Raw genomic sequence first — 21,992 nt, 5'->3', positions numbered from 1 at the left:
TTATTTTTCAAATAAGCAATAAAAAATTGTTGAAGTTTTTGCCGCACTACTAAAAATTTCAGGTGGAACGGGAGAAAATGGCGTCACTTTTTCATAGAAGCTGCCAACGTTCATCGATTTATAAGACGTTATCACGCCAAAAATTTTCCCACTTTCTTAAGAGAAAAATAAAAACAAACAAATATTGGGAAAATTTTGATTTTTTGATAGTTGCAATGATTTTGCTATTTCACTATTATTATTTAATACTAAAATAAGAGGAATATAGATTTCACATGCTTTTTGCATGATACGATCATTTTTACTGAGATACAGTCTATTTATCACAAAAAAAAAAAAAATTAGTTTGAAAGCAATTGTGTAGCAAAACAAACTTTTTTTTCGATCAAACAAACTTTTCGATCGGTCGATACTTTAGTACATTTTCATATGCTACAAAAATTCTAGCTTTGTCAATTTCGAATTTTAAAGAAATAAATTATCTTTTCAATTAAAAAGAAACATATTCTTAAAAAATTATTTAAAGTCAAAATGTTCTTATTCAAAAGTATACATGACCTTGGATATTAGGTCTGTTTAATGAATCTGATCCGCACAGAAAAGAACAGAAATGATCCGAAAAGTACAAGTTTTTGTGTTTCATGAAAAAAAAAAACTCGCCCCAATTTGTTCTAAAATCTGTCATGTTATGTTTCATGAATTTTTTCAGGACAGAAAAGTTCAAATTTTTCTGCTCCTACTTTTGGGGTAGAACAAGTGAGTGAAAAGTGTCAATTGTCAGCTGTTTGTTTGATTTGAAAAAAAAAAAATAAGAGAAAAGAAGATTTTAAAAAGTGATTTTCTCAAGAGTTTTTGATTGATAAGAAAAATTGATAAAATATTAAAAGTGCTAGTATATATCATTTATTTTAGTAATAAATCATTTCAAGAAATGATTTTTGAATTAAAAAATTTGCAACTGATATAGACAACTGTCATTCTTGTTGGATACGAAGTTGAACTTTTCTGTTATCTTTCTTGTTCTGAAAGTATTTACAAACTTGTGCTGCTCTGATCTGTTCTGTCCTAGATTTTTTCATTAAACAGACCTATTATCTTCAAGTTATAAAATGAACTATGGCATTATGCTCATTGGACACGTTGAGGAAATATCAGGGACTAGATCTGTGGTAATAAGTTAAAAGAGCTTATGTCGACATAAGTGAAAAACGATTTTACTTGCTTAACATGTTCACCTTTTGTTCAGCTTTGTTTTAGTCTGGGTCTCATTTCTCTACGCAAAATAGAAACCGTTAAATTAAAAAAAAATCATAATAGCTTAAGTCTTTTTGGACAAAAACTGCATTTGCAAAATAGCTTATGTATAAAATCGTCCAAATCTTAAAAATAATACACTTTTTTAAATAAGCTTAAGTCATGACATAAGCTACTATGACAATTTGAATTCAAATATATTCATCGCTTAGGTCAACATAAGCTATTTTAAACTTGTGGTCGAGTGAACCATTTGTGTTCTTATGTCGACTCAAGTCATTTTAAAAAAATGCATTTTGAACCAAACCCAATTTTGCAAAACAGCTTAAGTAAACATAAGCTGTTTTGTTCCTTTAAATGTCTGCAAAATTGTATACTTAAGTCAAAGCAAGTTATTTTTTCAAATGTAACGGCCGTCCCGAACGTTTTCAAGGTAAAATATACATATGAAAATTAAGGGTATAACAAGCCTGTACCCAGAAAAAAAAATTGTTGGTTTAGCGGCAACAGTTTAAAAGTAATCACAAAAAAAGTAAAAAAAAATCTGGTCCACAAACTTCATTTGCTTATACTGAAAAATTATAAAAATTGACTTAAGCTCTTTTAACTTATTGACACAGAGATATTTACGCAACGTCATTTTCTGAACGGAAATTTGAGTAAATTGACTAAATTAGTTTGGATACGCCGTTATTGTCAAATTTTGAAATTTACTCGAGAATTTTACAGATAGGGAAAATTTTCTTGTCTAACTTTCCAATCAGTTTTCCAATAAAATTACCTGAATTGGAAGGATTTTTTTTTGACAGTTGACCAATCAGATACAGAGAAATTAACTAAATATTTAGTCTCTAACGTTTCTTCTGAAGCTGCCCAATGACTTAGAAAAAAAAAAAAGATTTTGCAACCAAAAAAGTCAAAATAAGCTAGAAGTTAAATTAAGAGTAAAATCTTACAGCCTATCGACCTTCTTGCAAAAAATGTGACGATATCGAATAGCTCCTAGCTTCATATATCAGGAATCAGTTCAGCGGAATACATAACTTTAAAAGCCTTTAAACCTCTTAACACTTTTTTCCCGCTTCTTAATTTAATTAATTTATTCAAGCAAGGTCATTTCTGGTTCTTTTAAAGCGACAAGCTTACTTTGTATCAGCCAAAAAAAATGAGGTTAAGCCCAACATTTTTAAGGAATTCGACTTTAAGTGCCTCCACAATTTCACATTCCTCCAAAATCATTGATTAATTAGTCTGAGTTAAATTTGATAAATTAACTTTCTGACAAAATACCTACCTCACATTTGGGCCAAATTTCCAATAACTATAATTATAAATTAAATATTCATTTTGTTTATGATTATGTCTCAAAAACTGACGCCCTTTTACTTCTAAACCCTTTTCTCTTAACATTTCTTCAATTTATTGTTAGAATATTAAAATGATCCCATCAGCACTTGATTATTCTAAGAATCAGTATTTGCATAATTTAAAAGAAGAGTGACCTAGTCGAAAAAGCAATTAATTTAAAAACTATTCCTTCTGACACTGGTGCTTGGAAATTAAAACAGTCTCTTTAAGAGAGTTATTTTTAATCTATAAACCAATTTATCAAGACAAGTGTTTTTAAAGTCAAATGTGGTTTGATTTTATGAGAAACAAAATGAGCAGGTTCCCTTTGATTTTTAATGCATTTTAAATGAAAAGCTTTATTTAAAAGCTGAGCTCAGACAGTTTAGAAAATTTAACATGTGCAATGTGAAGCGATGGAAAATTTTAAGAGAGGAAGAATCCCGAATCCCATAATTTTGAAACTAATTTTACAGAATTTACATTAAAATGCTCATTATTTCAAATGCAGTATTGATAACAAAAATGCGATTTAAAATGAAGTTAATGTGAATACAAAGTCATTGCTGTCGCAACTCATCATTTCATTCATTTCAAAATTGAATGTTGAACCTTTAAAAATATATAAATTCTGTCCAGTTGCATAAAATAAGAAACGCAAAAGAACTATGAAACTTAATACGCACATCAGCCTCAGTTGAGCATCTGTGATGTGGTTAGTTTCAAAGAAATTGTGTATAGGAACTTATTTCCCAAGTCGCATAATAAGATGAGAAAACTGCCGCAATATTTATACTTAACGTGTTTGTAGCATAGCTTCAAAGATGCTGTGCAATGAAATTCCTGAAAGTAATCGAACCGAGCTTAGTGATGGTTTTGAGTTGCACGTGTAAGAAAGAGCATATAGAAACATTTTTTGTTGTTGTTTTGTATTGTCGATAGAAATGTATTTTATTGGCATTGTCGTCTACACATCATGTGTGTAAAAGAAGTCAAAGACCAAGCGCAAGCGGTATATGCTTCCTGGGTGATGTAATTGAAACTTACTCCAACATCCACCTACAAGTATAATGAAAAAAGAGATGTTACACTTGAAATATTGCAAGGAATTTAGGATTCTGTGAGATTTTTTTCTAATTGTTAGAACCAAAATGGAAAAATTATTTCATGAGTAAATTACAAAGAATAGAACTGCCCACACTTTGGATTCAAATCGCAAACGATGAACAACTACTGCTACTAAATTCACCGAAATAAGTCTGAGACTCAAGTCTGCGACTAAAGTTGGCCACTAAAGTTGGCTTTAGTTGACGACTTTTGTCGACGACTTTTGTCAACGACTTTTGTCAACGACTTTTGTCGACGACTTTTGTCGACGACTATTGTCGACGACTTTTGTGAACGACTTTTGTCGACGACTTTTGTGAACGACTTTTGTGGACGACTTTTGTGAACGACTTTTGTGGACGACTTTTGTGAACGACTTTTGTGGACGACTTTTGTGGACGACTTTTGTCGACGACTTTTGTCGACGACTTTTGTCGACGACTTTTAACGACGACTTTTGTCGACGACTTTTGTCGACGACTTTTGTGGACGACTTTATTCGACGACTTTATTCGACGACTTTTGTCAACGACTTTTGTCAACGACTTTTGTCGAAGACTTTTATTCGACGACTTTTAGTCGACGACTTTTAGTAGAAGACTTTTAGTCGAAGACTTTTAGTCGAAGACTTTTAGTCGAAGACTTTTAGTCGAAGACTTTTAGTCGAAGACTTTTAGTCGAAGACTTTTAGTCGAAGACTTTTAGTCGAAGACTTTTAGTCGAAGACTTTTAGTCGAAGACTTTTAGTCGAAGACTTTTAGTCGAAGACTTTTAGTCGAAGACTTTTAGTCGAAGACTTTTAGTCGAAGACTTTTAGTCGAAGACTTTTAGTCGAAGACTTTTAGTCGAAGACTTTTAGTCGAAGACTTTTAGTCGAAGACTTTTAGTCGAAGACTTTTAGTCGAAGACTTTTAGTCGAAGACTTTTAGTCGAAGACTTTTAGTCGAAGACTTTTAGTCGAAGACTTTAGTCGAAGACTTTAGTCGAAGACTTTAGTCGAAGACTTTTGTCTACGACTTTTGTCAACGACTTTTGTTGACGACTTTTGTCGACGACTTTTGTCGACGACTTTTGTCGACGACTTTTGTCGACGACTTTTGTCGACGACTTTTGTCGACGACTTTTGTCGACGACTTTTGTCGACGACTTTTGTCGACGACTTTTGTCGATGACTTTTATGGACGACTTTTGTGGACGAACGACTTTTGTGGACGAACGACTTTTGTGGACAAACGACTTTTGTGGAAAAACGACTTTTGTGCACAACCGACTTTTGTGGACAAACGACTTTTGTGGACAACCGACTTTTGTGGACAACCGACTTTTGTGGACTAACGACTTTTGTGGACAAACGACTTTTGTGGACAAACGACTTTTGTGGACAAACGACTTTTGTGGACAAACGACTTTTGTGGACAAACGACTTTTGTGGACAAACGACTTTTGTTGACAAACGACTTTTGTGGACAACCGACTTTTGTGGACAAACGACTTTTGTGGACAAACGACTTTTGTGGACAAACGACTTTTGTGGACAAACGACTTTTGTGGACAAACGACTTTTGTGGACAAACGACTTTTGTGGACAACAAATTTGTGGACAACCGACTTTTGTGGACAAACGACTTTTGTGGACAACCGACTTTTGTGGACAACCGACTTTTGTGGACAACCGACTTTTGTGGACAACCGACTTTTGTGGACAAACGACTTTTGTGGACAAACGACTTTTGTGGACGACATTTGTGGACGACTTTTGTCAACGACTTTTGTCTACGACTTTTGTCTACGACTTTTGTCTACGACTTTTGTCTACGACTTTTGTCTACGACTTTTGTCTACGACTTTTGTCAACGACTTTTGTTGACGACTTTTGTCGACGACTTTTGTCGATGACTTTTGTCGACGACTTTTATGGACGACTTTTGTGGACGAACGACTTTTGTGGACGAACGACTTTTGTGGACGAACGACTTTTGTGGACTAACGACTTTTGTGGACAAACGACTTTTGTGGACAACCGACTTTTGTGGACAACCGACTTTTGTGCACAACCGACTTTTGTGGACAAACGACTTTTGTGGACAACCGACTTTTGTGGACAACCGACTTTTGTGGACAAACGACTTTTGTGGACAAACGACTTTTGTGGACAACAAACTTTTGTGGACAACCGACTTTTGTGGACAAACGACTTTTGTGGACAAACGACTTTTGTGGACAAACGACTTTTGTGGACAAACGACTTTTGTGGACAACAAACTTTTGTGGACAACCGACTTTTGTGGACAAACGACTTTTGTGGACAAAAGACTTTTGTGGACAAACGACTTTTGTGGACAACAAACTTTTGTGGACAACCGACTTTTGTGGACAAACGACTTTTGTGGACAAACGACTTTTGTGGACAAACGACTTTTGTGGACAACAAACTTTTGTGGACAACCGACTTTTGTGGACAAACGACTTTTGTGGACAAACGACTTTTGTGGACAAACGACTTTTGTGGACGACTTTTGTCAACGACTTTTGTCGACGACTTTTAGTCGACGACTTTTAGTCGACGACTTTTAGTCGACGACTTTTAGTCGACGACTTTTAGTCGACGACTTTTAGTCGACGACTTTTAGTCGAAGACTTTTAGTCGAAGACTTTTAGTCGAAGACTTTTAGTCGAAGACTTTTAGTCGAAGACTTTTAGTCGAAGACTTTTAGTCGAAGACTTTTAGTCGAAGACTTTTGTCAACGACTTTTGTCAACGACTTTTGTCAACGACTTTTGTCGACGACTTTTATTCGACGACTTTTAGTCGACGACTTTTAGTCGAAGACTTTTAGTCGAAGACTTTTAGTCGAAGACTTTTAGTCGAAGACTTTTAGTCGTCGACTTTAGTCGTCGACTTTAGTCGTCGACTTTTGTCGACGACTTTTGTCAACGACTTTTGTCAACGACTTTTGTCAACGACTTTTGTGGACAAACGACTTTTGTGGACAAACGACTTTTGTGGACAAACGACTTTTGTGGACAAACGACTTTTGTGGACAAACGACTTTTATGGACAAACGACTTTTGTGGACAAACGACTTTTGTGGACAAACGACTTTTGTGGACAAACGACTTTTGTGGACAAACGACTTTTGTGGACAAACGACTTTTGTGGACAAACGACTTTTGTGGACAAACGACTTTTGTGGACAAACGACTTTTGTGGACAAACGACTTTTGTGGACAAATGACTTTTGTGGACAAACGACTTTTGTGGACAAACGACTTTTGTGGACAAACGACTTTTGTGGACGAACGACTTTTGTGGACGACTTTAGTCGACGACTTTAGTCGACGACTTTTGTCAACGACTTTTGTGGACGACTTTAGTCGACGACTTTTGTCGACGACTTTTGTCGACGACTTTTGTGAACGACTTTTGTGGACGACTTTTGTGAAAGACTTTTGTGGACGACTTTTGTCGACGACTTTTGTCGACGACTTTTGTCGACGACTTTTGTCGACGACTTTTGTGGACGACTTTAGTCGACGACTTTAGTCGAAAACTTTTGTCGACGACTTTTGTGAACGACTTTTGTGGACGACTTTTGTGAAAGACTTTTGTGGACGACTTTTGTCGACGACTTTTGTGGACGACTTTTGTCGACGACTTTTGTCGACGACTTTAGTCGACGACTTTTGTCGACGACTTTTGTCGACGACTTTTGTGGACGACTTTTGTGGACGACTTTTGTGGACGACTTTTGTGGACGACTTTTGTGGACGACTTTTGTGGACGACTTTTGTGGACGACTTTAGTCGACGACTTTAGTCGACGACTTTTGTCAACGACTTTTGTGGACGACTTTAGTCGACGACTTTTGTCGACGACTTTTGTCGACGACTTTTGTGAACGACTTTTGTGGACGACTTTTGTGAAAGACTTTTGTGGACGACTTTTGTCGACGACTTTTGTCGACGACTTTTGTCGACGACTTTTGTCGACGACTTTTGTGGACGACTTTAGTCGACGACTTTAGTCGAAAACTTTTGTCGACGACTTTTGTGAACGACTTTTGTGGACGACTTTTGTGAAAGACTTTTGTGGACGACTTTTGTCGACGACTTTTGTGGACGACTTTTGTCGACGACTTTTGTCGACGACTTTAGTCGACGACTTTTGTCGACGACTTTTGTCGACGACTTTTGTGGACGACTTTTGTGGACGACTTTTGTGGACGACTTTTGTGGACGACTTTAGTCGACGACTTTAGTCGACGACTTTTGTCAACGACTTTTGTCAACGACTTTTGTCGACGACTTTTAGTCGACGACTTTTAGTCGAAGACTTTTAGTCGAAGACTTTAGTCGAAGACTTTTGTCGACGACTATTAGTCGACGACTTTTGTCAACGACTTTTGTCAACGACTTTTGTCTACGACTTTTGTCTACGACTTTTGTCTACGACTTTTGTCAACGACTTTTGTTGACGACTTTTGTCGACGACTTTTGTGGATGACTTTTGTTGACGACTTTTATGGACGACTTTTGTGGACGAACGACTTTTGTGGACGAACGACTTTTGTGGACAAACGACTTTTGTGGACAAACGACTTTTGTGGACAACCGACTTTTGTGGACAACCGACTTTTGTGCACAACCGACTTTTGTGGACAAACGACTTTTGTGGACAACCGACTTTTGTGGACAAACGACTTTTGTGGACGAACGACTTTTGTGGACGAACGACTTTTGTGGACTAACGACTTTTGTGGACAAACGACTTTTGTGGACAACCGACTTTTGTGGACAACCGACTTTTGTGCACAACCGACTTTTGTGGACAAACGACTTTTGTGGACAAACGACTTTTGTGGACAACCGACTTTTGTGGACAACCGACTTTTGTGGACAACATTTGTGGACGACTTTTGTCAACGACTTTTGTCAACGACTTTTGTCTACGACTTTTGTCTACGACTTTTGTCTACGACTTTTGTCTACGACTTTTGTCTACGACTTTTGTCAACGACTTTTGTTGACGACTTTTGTCGACGACTTTTGTCGATGACTTTTGTCGACGACTTTTATGGACGACTTTTGTGGACGAACGACTTTTGTGGACGAACGACTTTTGTGGACGAACGACTTTGGTGGACTAACGACTTTTGTGGACAAACGATTTTTGTGGACAACCGACTTTTGTGGACAACCGACTTTTGTGCACAACCGACTTTTGTGGACAACCGACTTTTGTGGACAAACGACTTTTGTGGACGAACGACTTTTGTGGACGAACGACTTTTGTGGACTAACGACTTTTGTGGACAAACGACTTTTGTGGACAACCGACTTTTGTGGACAACCGACTTTTGTGCACAACCGACTTTTGTGGACAACCGACTTTTGTGGACAACCGACTTTTGTGGACAAACGACTTTTGTGGACAAACGACTTTTGTGGACAAACGACTTTTGTGGACAAACGACTTTTGTGGACAACAAACTTTTGTGGACAACCGACTTTTGTGGACAAACGACTTTTGTGGACAACAAACTTTTGTGGACAACCGACTTTTGTGGACAAACGACTTTTGTGGACAAACGACTTTTGTGGACAAACGACTTTTGTGGACAAACGACTTTTGTGGACAAACGACTTTTGTGGACAACAAACTTTTGTGGACAACCGACTTTTGTGGACAACCGACTTTTGTGGACAACCGACTTTTGTGGACACACGACTTTTGTGGACAAACGACTTTTGTATACAAACGACTTTTGTGGACAAACGACTTTTGTGGACAACAAACTTTTGTGGACAACCGACTTTTGTGGACAACCGACTTTTGTGGACAAACGACAAACGTCGACTTTTGTGGACAACAAACTTTTGTGGACAACCGACTTTTGTGGACAACCGACTTTTGTGGACAAACGACTTTTGTGGACAAACGACTTTTGTGGACAAACGACTTTTGTGGACAAACGACTTTTGTGGACGACTTTTGTGGACGACTTTTGTCGACGACTTTTGTCGACGACTTTTGTCGACGACTTTTATTCGACGACTTTTAGTCGACGACTTTTAGTCGACGACTTTTAGTCGACGACTTTTAGTCGACGACTTTTAGTCGACGACTTTTAGTCGACGACTTTTAGTCGACGACTTTTAGTCGACGACTTTTAGTCGACGACTTTTAGTCGAAGACTTTTAGTGGAAGACTTTTAGTCGAAGACTTTAGTCGTCGACTTTAGTCGTCGACTTTAGTCGTCGACTTTAGTCGTCGACTTTAGTCGTCGACTTTAGTCGTCGACTTTAGTCGTCGACTTTTGTCGACGACTTTTGTCAACGACTTTTGTCAACGACTTTTGTCAACGACTTTTGTCAACGACTTTTGTGGACAAACGACTTTTGTGGACAAACGACTTTTGTGGACAAACGACTTTTGTGGACAACCGACTTTTGTGGACAACCGACTTTTGTGGACAACCGACTTTTGTGGACAAACGACTTTTGTGGACAAACGACTTTTGTGGACAAACGACTTTTGTGGACAAACGACTTTTGTGGACAAACGACTTTTGTGGACAAACGACTTTTGTGGACAAACGACTTATGTGGACAACAAACTTTTGTGGACAACCGACTTTTGTGGACAAACGACTTTTGTGGACAAACGACTTTTGTGGACAAACGACTTTTGTGGACGGACGACTTTTGTGGACGGACGACTTTTGTGGACAAACGACTTTTGTGGACAAACGACTTTTGTGGACGAACGACTTTTGTGGACAACCGACTTTTGTGGACAACCGACTTTTGTGGACAACCGACTTTTGTGGACAAACGACTTTTGTGGACAACCGACTTTTGTGGACAAACAACTTTTGTGGACAAACGACTTTTGTGGACAACAAACTTTTGTGGACAACCGACTTTTGTGGACAAACGACTTTTGTGGACAAACGACTTTTGTGGACAACAAACTTTTGTGGACAACCGACTTTTGTGGACAAACGACTTTTGTGGACAAACGACTTTTGTGGACAAACGACTTTTGTGGACAAACGACTTTTGTGGACAAACGACTTTTGTGGACAACAAACTTTTGTGGACAACCGACTTTTGTGGACAAACGACTTTTGTGGACAACAAACTTTTGTGGACAACCGACTTTTGTGGACAAACGACTTTTGTGGACAAACGACTTTTGTGGACAACAAACTTTTGTGGACAACCGACTTTTGTGGACAAACGACTTTTGTGGACAAACGACTTTTGTGGACAAACGACTTTTGTGGACAAACGCCTTTTGTGGACAACAAACTTTTGTGGACAACCGACTTTTGTGGACAACCGACTTTTGTGGACAACCGACTTTTGTGGACACACGACTTTTGTGGACAAACGACTTTTGTATACAAACGACTTTTGTGGACAAACGACTTTTGTGGACAACAAACTTTTGTGGACAACCGACTTTTGTGGACAACCGACTTTTGTGGACAAACGACAAACGTCGACTTTTGTGGACAACAAACTTTTGTGGACAACCGACTTTTGTGGACAACCGACTTTTGTGCACAACCGACTTTTGTGGACAAACGACTTTTGTGGACAAACGACTTTTGTCGACGACTTTTTTCGACGACTTTTGTCGACGACTTTTATTCGACGACTTTTAGTCGACGACTTTTAGTCGACGACTTTTAGTCGACGACTTTTAGTCGACGACTTTTAGTCGACGACTTTTAGTCGACGACTTTTATTCGATGACTTTTAGTCGAAGACTTTTAGTCGAAGACTTTTAGTCGAAGACTTTAGTCGTCGACTTTAGTCGTCGACTTTAGTCGTCGACTTTAGTCGTCGACTTTAGTCGTCGACTTTAGTCGTCGACTTTAGTCGTCGACTTTTGTCGACGACTTTTGTCAACGACTTTTGTCAACGACTTTTGTCAACGACTTTTGTCAACGACTTTTGTGGACAAACGACTTTTGTGGACAAACGACTTTTGTGGACAAACGACTTTTGTGGACAACCGACTTTTGTGGACAACCGACTTTTGTGGACAAACGACTTTTGTGGACAAACGACTTTTGTGGACAAACGACTTTTGTGGACAAACGACTTTTGTGGACAAACGACTTTTGTGGACAAACGACTTTTGTGGACCAACGACTTATGTGGACAACAAACTTTTGTGGACAACCGACTTTTGTGGACAAACGACTTTTGTGGACAAACGACTTTTGTGGACAAACGACTTTTGTGGACGGACGACTTTTGTGGACGGACGACTTTTGTGGACAAACGACTTTTGTGGACAAACGACTTTTGTGGACGAACGACTTTTGTGGACAAACGACTTTTGTGGACAAACGACTTTTGTGGACAAACGACTTTTGTGGACAAACGACTTTAGTCGACGACTTTAGTCGACGACTTTAGTCGACGACTTTAGTCGACGACTTTTGTCAACGACTTTTGTGGACGACTTTTGTGGACGACTTTAGTCGACGACTTTTGTCGACGACTTTTGTCGACGACTTTTGTGGACGACTTTTGTGAAAGACTTTTGTCGACGACTTTTGTCGACGACTTTTGTCGACGACTTTTGTGGACGACTTTTGTCGACGACTTTTGTCGACGACTTTTGTCGACGACTTCTGTCGACGACTTTTGTCGACGACTTTTGTCGAAAACTTTTGTCGACGACTTTTGTGAACGACTTTTGTGGACAAACGACTTTTGTGGACGAACGACTTTTGTGGACTAACGACTTTTGTGGACAAACGACTTTTGTGGACAACCGACTTTTGTGGACAACCGACTTTTGTGGACAAACGACTTTTGTGGACGAACGACTTTTGTGGACGAACGACTTTTGTGGACTAACGACTTTTGTGGACAAACGACTTTTGTGGACAACCGACTTTTGTGGACAACCGACTTTTGTGCACAACCGACTTTTGTGGACAAACGACTTTTGTGGACAACCGACTTTTGTGGACAAACGACTTTTGTGGACAAACGACTTTTGTGGACAAACGACTTTTGTGGACAAACGACTTTTGTGGACAACAAACTTTTGTGGACAACCGACTTTTGTGGACAAACGACTTTTGTGGACAAACGACTTTTGTGGACAACAAACTTTTGTGGACAACCGACTTTTGTGGACAAACGACTTTTGTGGACAAACGACTTTTGTGGACAAACGACTTTTGTGGACAAACGACTTTTGTGGACAAACGACTTTTGTGGACAACAAACTTTTGTGGACAACCGACTTTTGTGGACAACCGACTTTTGTGGACAACCGACTTTTGTGGACAAACGACTTTTGTATACAAACGACTTTTGTGGACAAACGACTTTTGTGGACAACAAACTTTTGTGGACAACCGACTTTTGTGGACAACCGACTTTGTGGACAAACGACTTTTGTGGACAAACGACTTTTGTGGACGACTTTTATCGACGACTTTTAGTCGACGACTTTTAGTCGAAGACTTTTAGTCGAAGACTTTTAGTCGAAGAATTTTAGTCGAAGACTTTTAGTCGACGACTTTTAGTCGACGACTTTTAGTCGACGACTTTTAGTCGACGACTTTTATTCGACGACTTTTAGTCGAAGACTTTTAGTCGAAGACTTTAGTCGTCGACTTTAGTCGTCGACTTTAGTCGTCGACTTTAGTCGTCGACTTTTGTCAACGACTTTTGTGGACAAACGACTTTTGTGGACAAACGACTTTTGTGGACAAACGACTTTTGTGGACAAACGACTTTTGTGGACAAACGACTTTTGTGGACAAACGACTTTTGTGGACAAACGACTTTTGTGGACAACCGACTTTTGTGGACAACCGACTTTTGTGGACAACCGACTTTTGTGGACAAACGACTTTTGTGGACAAACGACTTTTGTGGACAAACGACTTTTGTGGACAAACGACTTTTGTGGACAAACGACTTTTGTGGACAAACGACTTTTGTGGACAACCGACTTTTGTGGACAACCGACTTTTGTGGACAACCGACTTTTGTGGACAAACGACTTTTGTGGACAAACGACTTTTGTGGACAACCGACTTTTGTGGACAAACGACTTTTGTGGACAAACGACTTTTGTGGACAAACGACTTTTGTGGACGGACGACTTTTGTGGACAAACGACTTTTGTGGACAAACGACTTTTGTGGACGAACGACTTTTGTGGACAAACGACTTTTGTGGACAAACGACTTTTGTGGACAAACGACTTTAGTCGACGACTTTAGTCGACGACTTTAGTCGACGACTTTTGTCAACGACTTTTGTGGACGACTTTAGTCGACGACTTTTGTCGACGACTTTTGTCGACGACTTTTGTCGACGACTTTTGTAATCGACTTTTGTGGACGACTTTTGTGAAAGACTTTTGTCGACGACTTTTGTCGACGACTTTTGTCGACGACTTTTGTCGACGACTTTTGTCGACGACTTTTGTCGACGACTTTTGTCGACGACTTTTGTCGACGACTTTTGTCGACGACTTTAGTCGACGACTATAGTCGACGACTTTTGTCAACGACTTTTGTCAACGACTTTTGTCGACGACTTTTAGTGGACGACTTTTAGTCGAAGACTTTTAGTCGAAGACTTTTAGTCGAAGACTTTAGTCGAAGACTTTTGTCGACGACTATTAGTCGACGACTTTTGTCAACGACTTTTGTCAACGACTTTTGTCTACGACTTTTGTCTACGCCTTTTGTCTACGACTTTTGTCAACGACTTTTGTTGACGACTTTTGTCGACGACTTTTGTCGATGACTTTTGTCGACGACTTTTGTCAACGACTTTTGTCAACGACTTTTGTCAACGACTTTTGTGGACAAACGACTTTTGTGGACAAACGACTTTTGTGGACAAACGACTTTTGTGGACAACCGACTTTTGTGGACAACCGACTTTTGTGGACAAACGACTTTTGTGGACAAACGACTTTTGTGGACAAACGACTTTTGTGGACAAACGACTTTTGTGGACAAACGACTTTTGTGGACAAACGACTTTTGTGGACAAACGACTTATGTGGACAACAAACTTTTGTGGACAACCGACTTTTGTGGACAAACGACTTTTGTGGACAAACGACTTTTGTGGACAAACGACTTTTGTGGACGGACGACTTTTGTGGACGGACGACTTTTGTGGACAAACGACTTTTGTGGACAAACGACTTTTGTGGACGAACGACTTTTGTGGACAAACGACTTTTGTGGACAAACGACTTTTGTGGACAAACGACTTTTGTGGACAAACGACTTTAGTCGACGACTTTAGTCGACGACTTTAGTCGACGACTTTAGTCGACGACTTTTGTCAACGACTTTTGTGGACGACTTTTGTGGACGACTTTAGTCGACGACTTTTGTCGACGACTTTTGTCGACGACTTTTGTCGACGACTTTTGTGGACGACTTTTGTGAAAGACTTTTGTCGACGACTTTTGTCGACGACTTTTGTCGACGACTTTTGTCGACGACTTTTGTCGACGACTTTTGTCGACGACTTTTGTCGACGACTTTTGTCGACGACTTCTGTCGACGACTTTTGTCGACGACTTTTGTGGACGACTTTAGTCGACGACTTTAGTCGAAAACTTTTGTCGACGACTTTTGTGAACGACTTTTGTGGACAACCGACTTTTGTGCACAACCGACTTTTGTGGACAAACGACTTTTGTGGACAAACGACTTTTGTGGACAAACGACTTTTGTGGACAAACGACTTTTGTGGACGAACGACTTTTGTGGACTAACGACTTTTGTGGACAAACGACTTTTGTGGACAACCGACTTTTGTGGACAACCGACTTTTGTGGACAAACGACTTTTGTGGACGAACGACTTTTGTGGACGAACGACTTTTGTGGACTAACGACTTTTGTGGACAAACGACTTTTGTGGACAACCGACTTTTGTGGACAACCGACTTTTGTGCACAACCGACTTTTGTGGACAAACGACTTTTGTGGACAACCGACTTTTGTGGACAAACGACTTTTGTGGACAAACGACTTTTGTGGACAAACGACTTTTGTGGACAAACGACTTTTGTGGACAACAAACCTTTGTGGACAACCGACTTTTGTGGACAAACGACTTTTGTGGACAAACGACTTTTGTGGACAACAAACTTTTGTGGACAACCGACTTTTGTGGACAAACGACTTTTGTGGACAAACGACTTTTGTGGACAAACGACTTTTGTGGACAAACGACTTTTGTGGACAAACGACTTTTGTGGACAACAAACTTTTGTGGACAACCGACTTTTGTGGACAACCGACTTTTGTGGACAACCGACTTTTGTGGACAAACGACTTTTGTATACAAACGACTTTTGTGGACAAACGACTTTTGTGGACAACAAACTTTTGTGGACAACCGACTTTTGTGGACAACCGACTTTTGTGGACAAACGACTTTTGTGGACAAACGACTTTTGTGGACGACTTTTGTCGACGACTTTTAGTCGACGACTTTTAGTCGAAGACTTTTAGTCGAAGACTTTTAGTCGAAGACTTTTAGTCGAAGACTTTTAGTCGAAGACTTTTAGTCGAAGACTTTAGTCGACGACTTTTGTCGACGACTTTTGTCGACGACTTTTGTCGACGACTTTTATTCGACGACTTTTGTCGACGACTTTTATTCGACGACTTTTAGTCGACGACTTTTAGTCGACGACTTTTAGTCGACGACTTTTAGTCGACGACTTTTATTCGACGACTTTTAGTCGAAGACTTTTAGTCGAAGACTTTAGTCGTCGACTTTAGTCGTCGACTTTAGTCGTCGACTTTAGTCGTCGACTTTAGTCGTCGACTTTTGTCAACGACTTTTGTCAACGACTTTTGTCAACGACTTTTGTGGACAAACGACTTTTGTGGACAAACGACTTTTGTGGACAAACGACTTTTGTGGACAAACGACTTTTGTGGACAAACGACTTTTGTGGACAAACGACTTTTGTGGACAACCGACTTTTGTGGACAACCGACTTTTGTGGACAACCGACTTTTGTGGACAAACGACTTTTGTGGACAAACGACTTTTGTGGACAAACGACTTTTGTGGACAAACGACTTTTGTGGACAAACGACTTTTGTGGACAAACGACTTTTGTGGACAAACGACTTTTGTGGACAAACGACTTTTGTGGACAAACGACTTTTGTGGACAAACGACTTTTGTGGACAAACGACTTTTGTGGACAAACGACTTATGTGGACAACAAACTTTTGTGGACAACCGACTTTTGTGGACAAACGACTTTTGTGGACAAACGACTTTTGTGGACGGACGACTTTTGTGGACAAACGACTTTTGTGGACAAACGACTTTTGTGGACGAACGACTTTTGTGGACAAACGACTTTTGTGGACAAACGACTTTAGTCGACGACTTTAGTCGACGACTTTAGTCGACGACTTTTGTCAACGACTTTTGTGGACGACTTTAGTCGACGACTTTTGTCGACGACTTTTGTCGACGACTTTTGTCGACGACTTTTGTAATCGACTTTTGTGGACGACTTTTGTGAAAGACTTTTGTGGACGACTTTTGTCGACGACTTTTGTCGACGACTTTTGTCGACGACTTTTGTCGACGACTTTTGTCGACGACTTTTGTCGACGACTTTTGTGGACGACTTTAGTGTACGACTTTAGTCGAAAACTTTTGTCGACGACTTTTGTGAACGACTTTTGTGGACGACTTTTGTGAAAGACTTTTGTGGACGACTTTTGTCGACGACTTTTGTCGACGACTTTTGTCGACGACTTTAGTCGACGACTTTTGTCGACGACTTTTGTCGACGACTTTTGTGGACGACTTTTGTGGACGACTTTTGTGGACGACTTTTGTGGACGACTTTAGTCGACGACTTTAGTCGACGACTTTTGTCAACGACTTTTGTCAACGACTTTTGTCGACGACTTTTAGTGGACGACTTTTAGTCGAAGACTTTTAGTCGAAGACTTTAGTCGAAGACTTTTGTCGACGACTATTAGTCGACGACTTTTGTCAACGACTTTTGTCAACGACTTTTGTCTACGACTTTTGTCTACGACTTTTGTCAACGACTTTTGTTGACGACTTTTGTCGACGACTTTTGTCGATGACTTTTGTCGACGACTTTTGTCAACGACTTTTGTGGACGACTTTTGTGGACGACTTTAGTCGACGACTTTTGTCAACGACTTTTGTCAACGACTTTTAGTTGACGACTTTTAGTCGAAGACTTTTAGTCGAAGACTTTTAGTCGAAGACTTTTAGTCGAAGACTTTTGTCGACGACTTTTGTCTACGACTTTTTACTACGACTTTTGTCAACGACTTTTGTTGACGACTTTTGTCGACGACTTTTGTGGACGACTTTAGTCGACGACTTTTGTCAACGACTTTTGTGGACGACTTTTGTGGACGACTTTAGTCGACGACTTTAGTCGACGACTTTTGTCAACGACTTTTGTCAACGACTTTTGTCAACGACTTTTGTCGACGACTTTTGTCGACGACTTTTGTCGACGACTTTTGTCGACGACTTTAGTCGACGACTTTTGTCGACGACTTTTGTGAACGACTTTTGTGGACGACTTTTGTGAAAGACTTTTGTCGACGACTTTTGTCGACGACTTTTGTCGACGACTTTTGTCGACGACTTTTGTCGACGACTTTTGTCGACGACTTTTGTCGACGACTTTTGTGGACGACTTTTGTCGACGACTTTTGTGGACGACTTTTGTGGACGACTTTAGTCGACGACTTTTGTCAACGACTTTTGTCAACGACTTTTGTCGAAGACTTTTAGTCGAAGACTTTTAGTCGAAGACTTTTAGTCGAAGACTTTTAGTCGAAGACTTTTAGTCGAAGACTTTTAGTCGAAGACTTTTAGTCGAAGACTTTTAGTCGAAGACTTTTAGTCGAAGACTTTTAGTCGAAGACTTTTAGTCGAAGACTTTTAGTCGAAGACTTTTAGTCGAAGACTTTAGTCGAAGACTTTAGTCGAAGACTTAAGTCGAAGACTTAAGTCGAAGACTTTTGTCGACGACTATTAGTCGACGACTTTTGTCTACGACTTTTGTCTACGACTTTTGTCAACGACTTTTGTCGACGACTTTTGTCGACGACTTTTAGTCGAAGACTTTTAGTCGAAGACTTTTAGTCGAAGACTTTTAGTCGAAGACTTTTAGTCGAAGACTTTTAGTCGAAGACTTTTAGTCGAAGACGACTTTTGTCGACGACTTTAGTCGACGATTTTAGTCGAAGACTTTAGTCACCGTATTTATTCAAACGATAAAGATGATGAAATATAGTTTGAAATTAAAAAAAATTATAAAATACCTACTCTCTTCAGAGGTGCTTGTTTCTTCTACTTTTTAACCATGTTTTGATTGATTTTTAGATTCATGTCATCCAGTTGCACATCTGTTAGCTCATCAAACTTCTGTTCTATAAATCTTAAAAACTTCAAACAATCTAATCTATAAATCACCTTTCAGTCTCAAAACCATCAGGAAATCAGCCACAAGACTTGATTATTCTAACTTAATTCAAAGTCAATCAGCAGGGATAAATTGAAAAGCAAAAAACTAAAAACATAGAACGACAATCACTTCATCCGGTGACGGTCGGTGATTCAATTATTTTGTCGCAGCAATCAATTCAATTGCGATGCAGTTCACTATCTATTTTAATTTTAATTCAGTTACACTGTCGCCGTTATTACCTTTATTTTTATTGATCTTGTTCTTGTGTGTTCACTGCACGCTCTAAAGGTATAAAATTTATTGAGTAAAAATGTTGCAGCACAGCGGCAGCTTTATATCAAAATGGAATCCATTGACGATGACGACAACGTTGGACAGATCAGACTCGTGCAACAAAGGTGTGACACATGGTCACAAATTTATTTACCTTTTCTTAACTATTTTTTTCATTACCGTTGGGGGTATCTAGATCTGATACAGTTTTATATATGTTGTCTCTTTTTTATGTGGTGTACCTAACTCGAATAATAACCCTGAAAAATGGGTGTAGACTGCTTCCAAGCGATTGGATTTGTTCCAATCAGGATCGATGCAAGTACAGTTTAATATCAATCAACAAACATCCAAGAAATTATAAATTAAACTCACGACTAGGTCGCACTTTGTTGATCTTATTGGTAAGATCTCATGAATATAATTATAAACAGGACTGATGAATACCTTTTGGGAAGATTTGAGCGCTTGAAAGATGGATTATGTTACATACATTTTTTGTAGAATAAAATTAAGATTTGTCCAATTTTCTTTTTTTATGAATTTGTAAGTAACCCTAACAGTTCCTCAATCGTAGACGGAGGAGAGTCAAATAACGTATTTTGTTTTGTCTCCTAAGTTTCTTTTGTTCAAAAATCATTGAATATGAGTGCTACGCAATAAGATTGAGAGTGCACACACCTATTTAACCTCTTCATGACCTAGGTTGTGTAATATTCGTGAGTCATCATAATTTTTTCCGAAACTGATAACATCTTGATTTCTGATTAGTTATCGAACAATGGAACAACAAATTGGAAGTGTAAGAAATCACAAAAAGACCAAAAGCAGTAAATTTTGAAAGTCCATATTTTATCCAATTTTAGCCGTATTCAATTTTTGTGACCATTATGTTGAAAGATAAAGTATCTTCTTTTCTCTTTAACATGTTCAATATCTATAAATGCTCAAATGATAAAAGAAGACCATTTAGTAAAAACATCAAAAATTTCGTTTTTTTTTCTCTTTTATGAATAGTTTTTCTTAAGTTTTTTACAATATTTCAATTTTAATTTTTTTTTAAAGGATACACATCGATAGGAAATTTAATTATCTACAAAAAATTACAAAATAAAAATTGTCAAATTCTGCTTGCTTTTCAAGTTAAAGACAAAAATTCAAAAAGTAACAGAAAAAGTCGAAAACTCTGATCGTTGCAAAAATGGTCATATCTTTAAAATTTATCCATAGGTTTTAAAGAAAAGTATCTTTTTATCTTTGCCAGAAAGCGTACTATACAAAATTTAAAACTTTTAGGATTCGAAAGATTTTGATTTTTTCTTTCAGTACCTAATAAAGTTTTTTTTGCAAAAATTTTCTTTAAAAACTCGATTTTTTTTTAAATGTTTAAATACAATGCACTTAAACATCTGGAGTGACCCAGAAAAGTTGTTGTTGCTTATTTACTTAGCTTTCAGTCACCGGCTTTTTTGTTCAGATTAGTCGTTTATTAGGGTCAATGCGGGTAAATGTAAACAATTTCATGTCTTTTTTTTCTTTCGACTTTAGATTTTTATATGTTTTCACGGAACAACTTGAATGGTATCTTCAAATGCAAATATGAAATGATGGCAATTCTTCTTTATAAATATAAACAAATATTTCCCAAATTGTTTAAATTACTCTCAAATATGGCATGTTTACAAATACCCCACCATGTTTCTGTTTTTTTACAAATTCGGGGTAAATGTAAACGGTGTTTTAAAATTTAGAATTTCCTCTTTATCATATGGATAACGACATGAAAAACGTTCAAGAAGATATTTGACAAAAACTTTTTCAAATTCCAATAAAAGTTTTTGTTTTCTTCCATTGATTCTTTATATAGGCACCCAATATGCATCCTCAGCAGCTGTGAACGTCATATTTTTTTTGTTTTTACGTCAAAGACCGATTTTGCAACACCATCCACTGAAAATAATGGTGTTGGCTACTTTAAAATGTGATTTCGCGGCACTTTAGCAATAGTAATTGACTAAAAATACGTTATTTTTATTAAAACCAATAATTTCAGCAAAAATACATGTTTATATTTACCCCCAGAATACGTTGTTTACATTTACCCATTATGAAAAATATTCTGGGGTGAATGTAAACACATGCAAATCGACATAAATGTCTTGTATTTTAAAATTTGTTTGTTTCACATAGAATCTACATCAAAATTAAAAACTAAAAAGTATTTGCAAATTATACTGACTTAATTGAATCTGCAAAAATATTTAATTTTTCTGGAAGACTAACGACTTGTTTTACACTTTAAAAAATTATCTTTCACGGAAAATACGCTCATCGAATGAATTCTCTCTTGACATCAATGAGTTTTACGTATAAGTTAAAAGATACATGCGTCCGCGATTTGTACTTATGTATGCGTCAAAGAGATTTAACTGAAGCTTGTTATGAGCCATGTTCTCATTTACCCCTGTTTACATTTACCCACATTGACCCTAC

The sequence above is a fragment of the Episyrphus balteatus genome, chromosome 2 (assembly GCF_945859705.1).
Source record: "Episyrphus balteatus chromosome 2, idEpiBalt1.1, whole genome shotgun sequence".
NCBI lineage: Eukaryota > Metazoa > Arthropoda > Insecta > Diptera > Syrphidae > Episyrphus > Episyrphus balteatus.
This window is presented reverse-complemented; position numbering follows the sequence as displayed.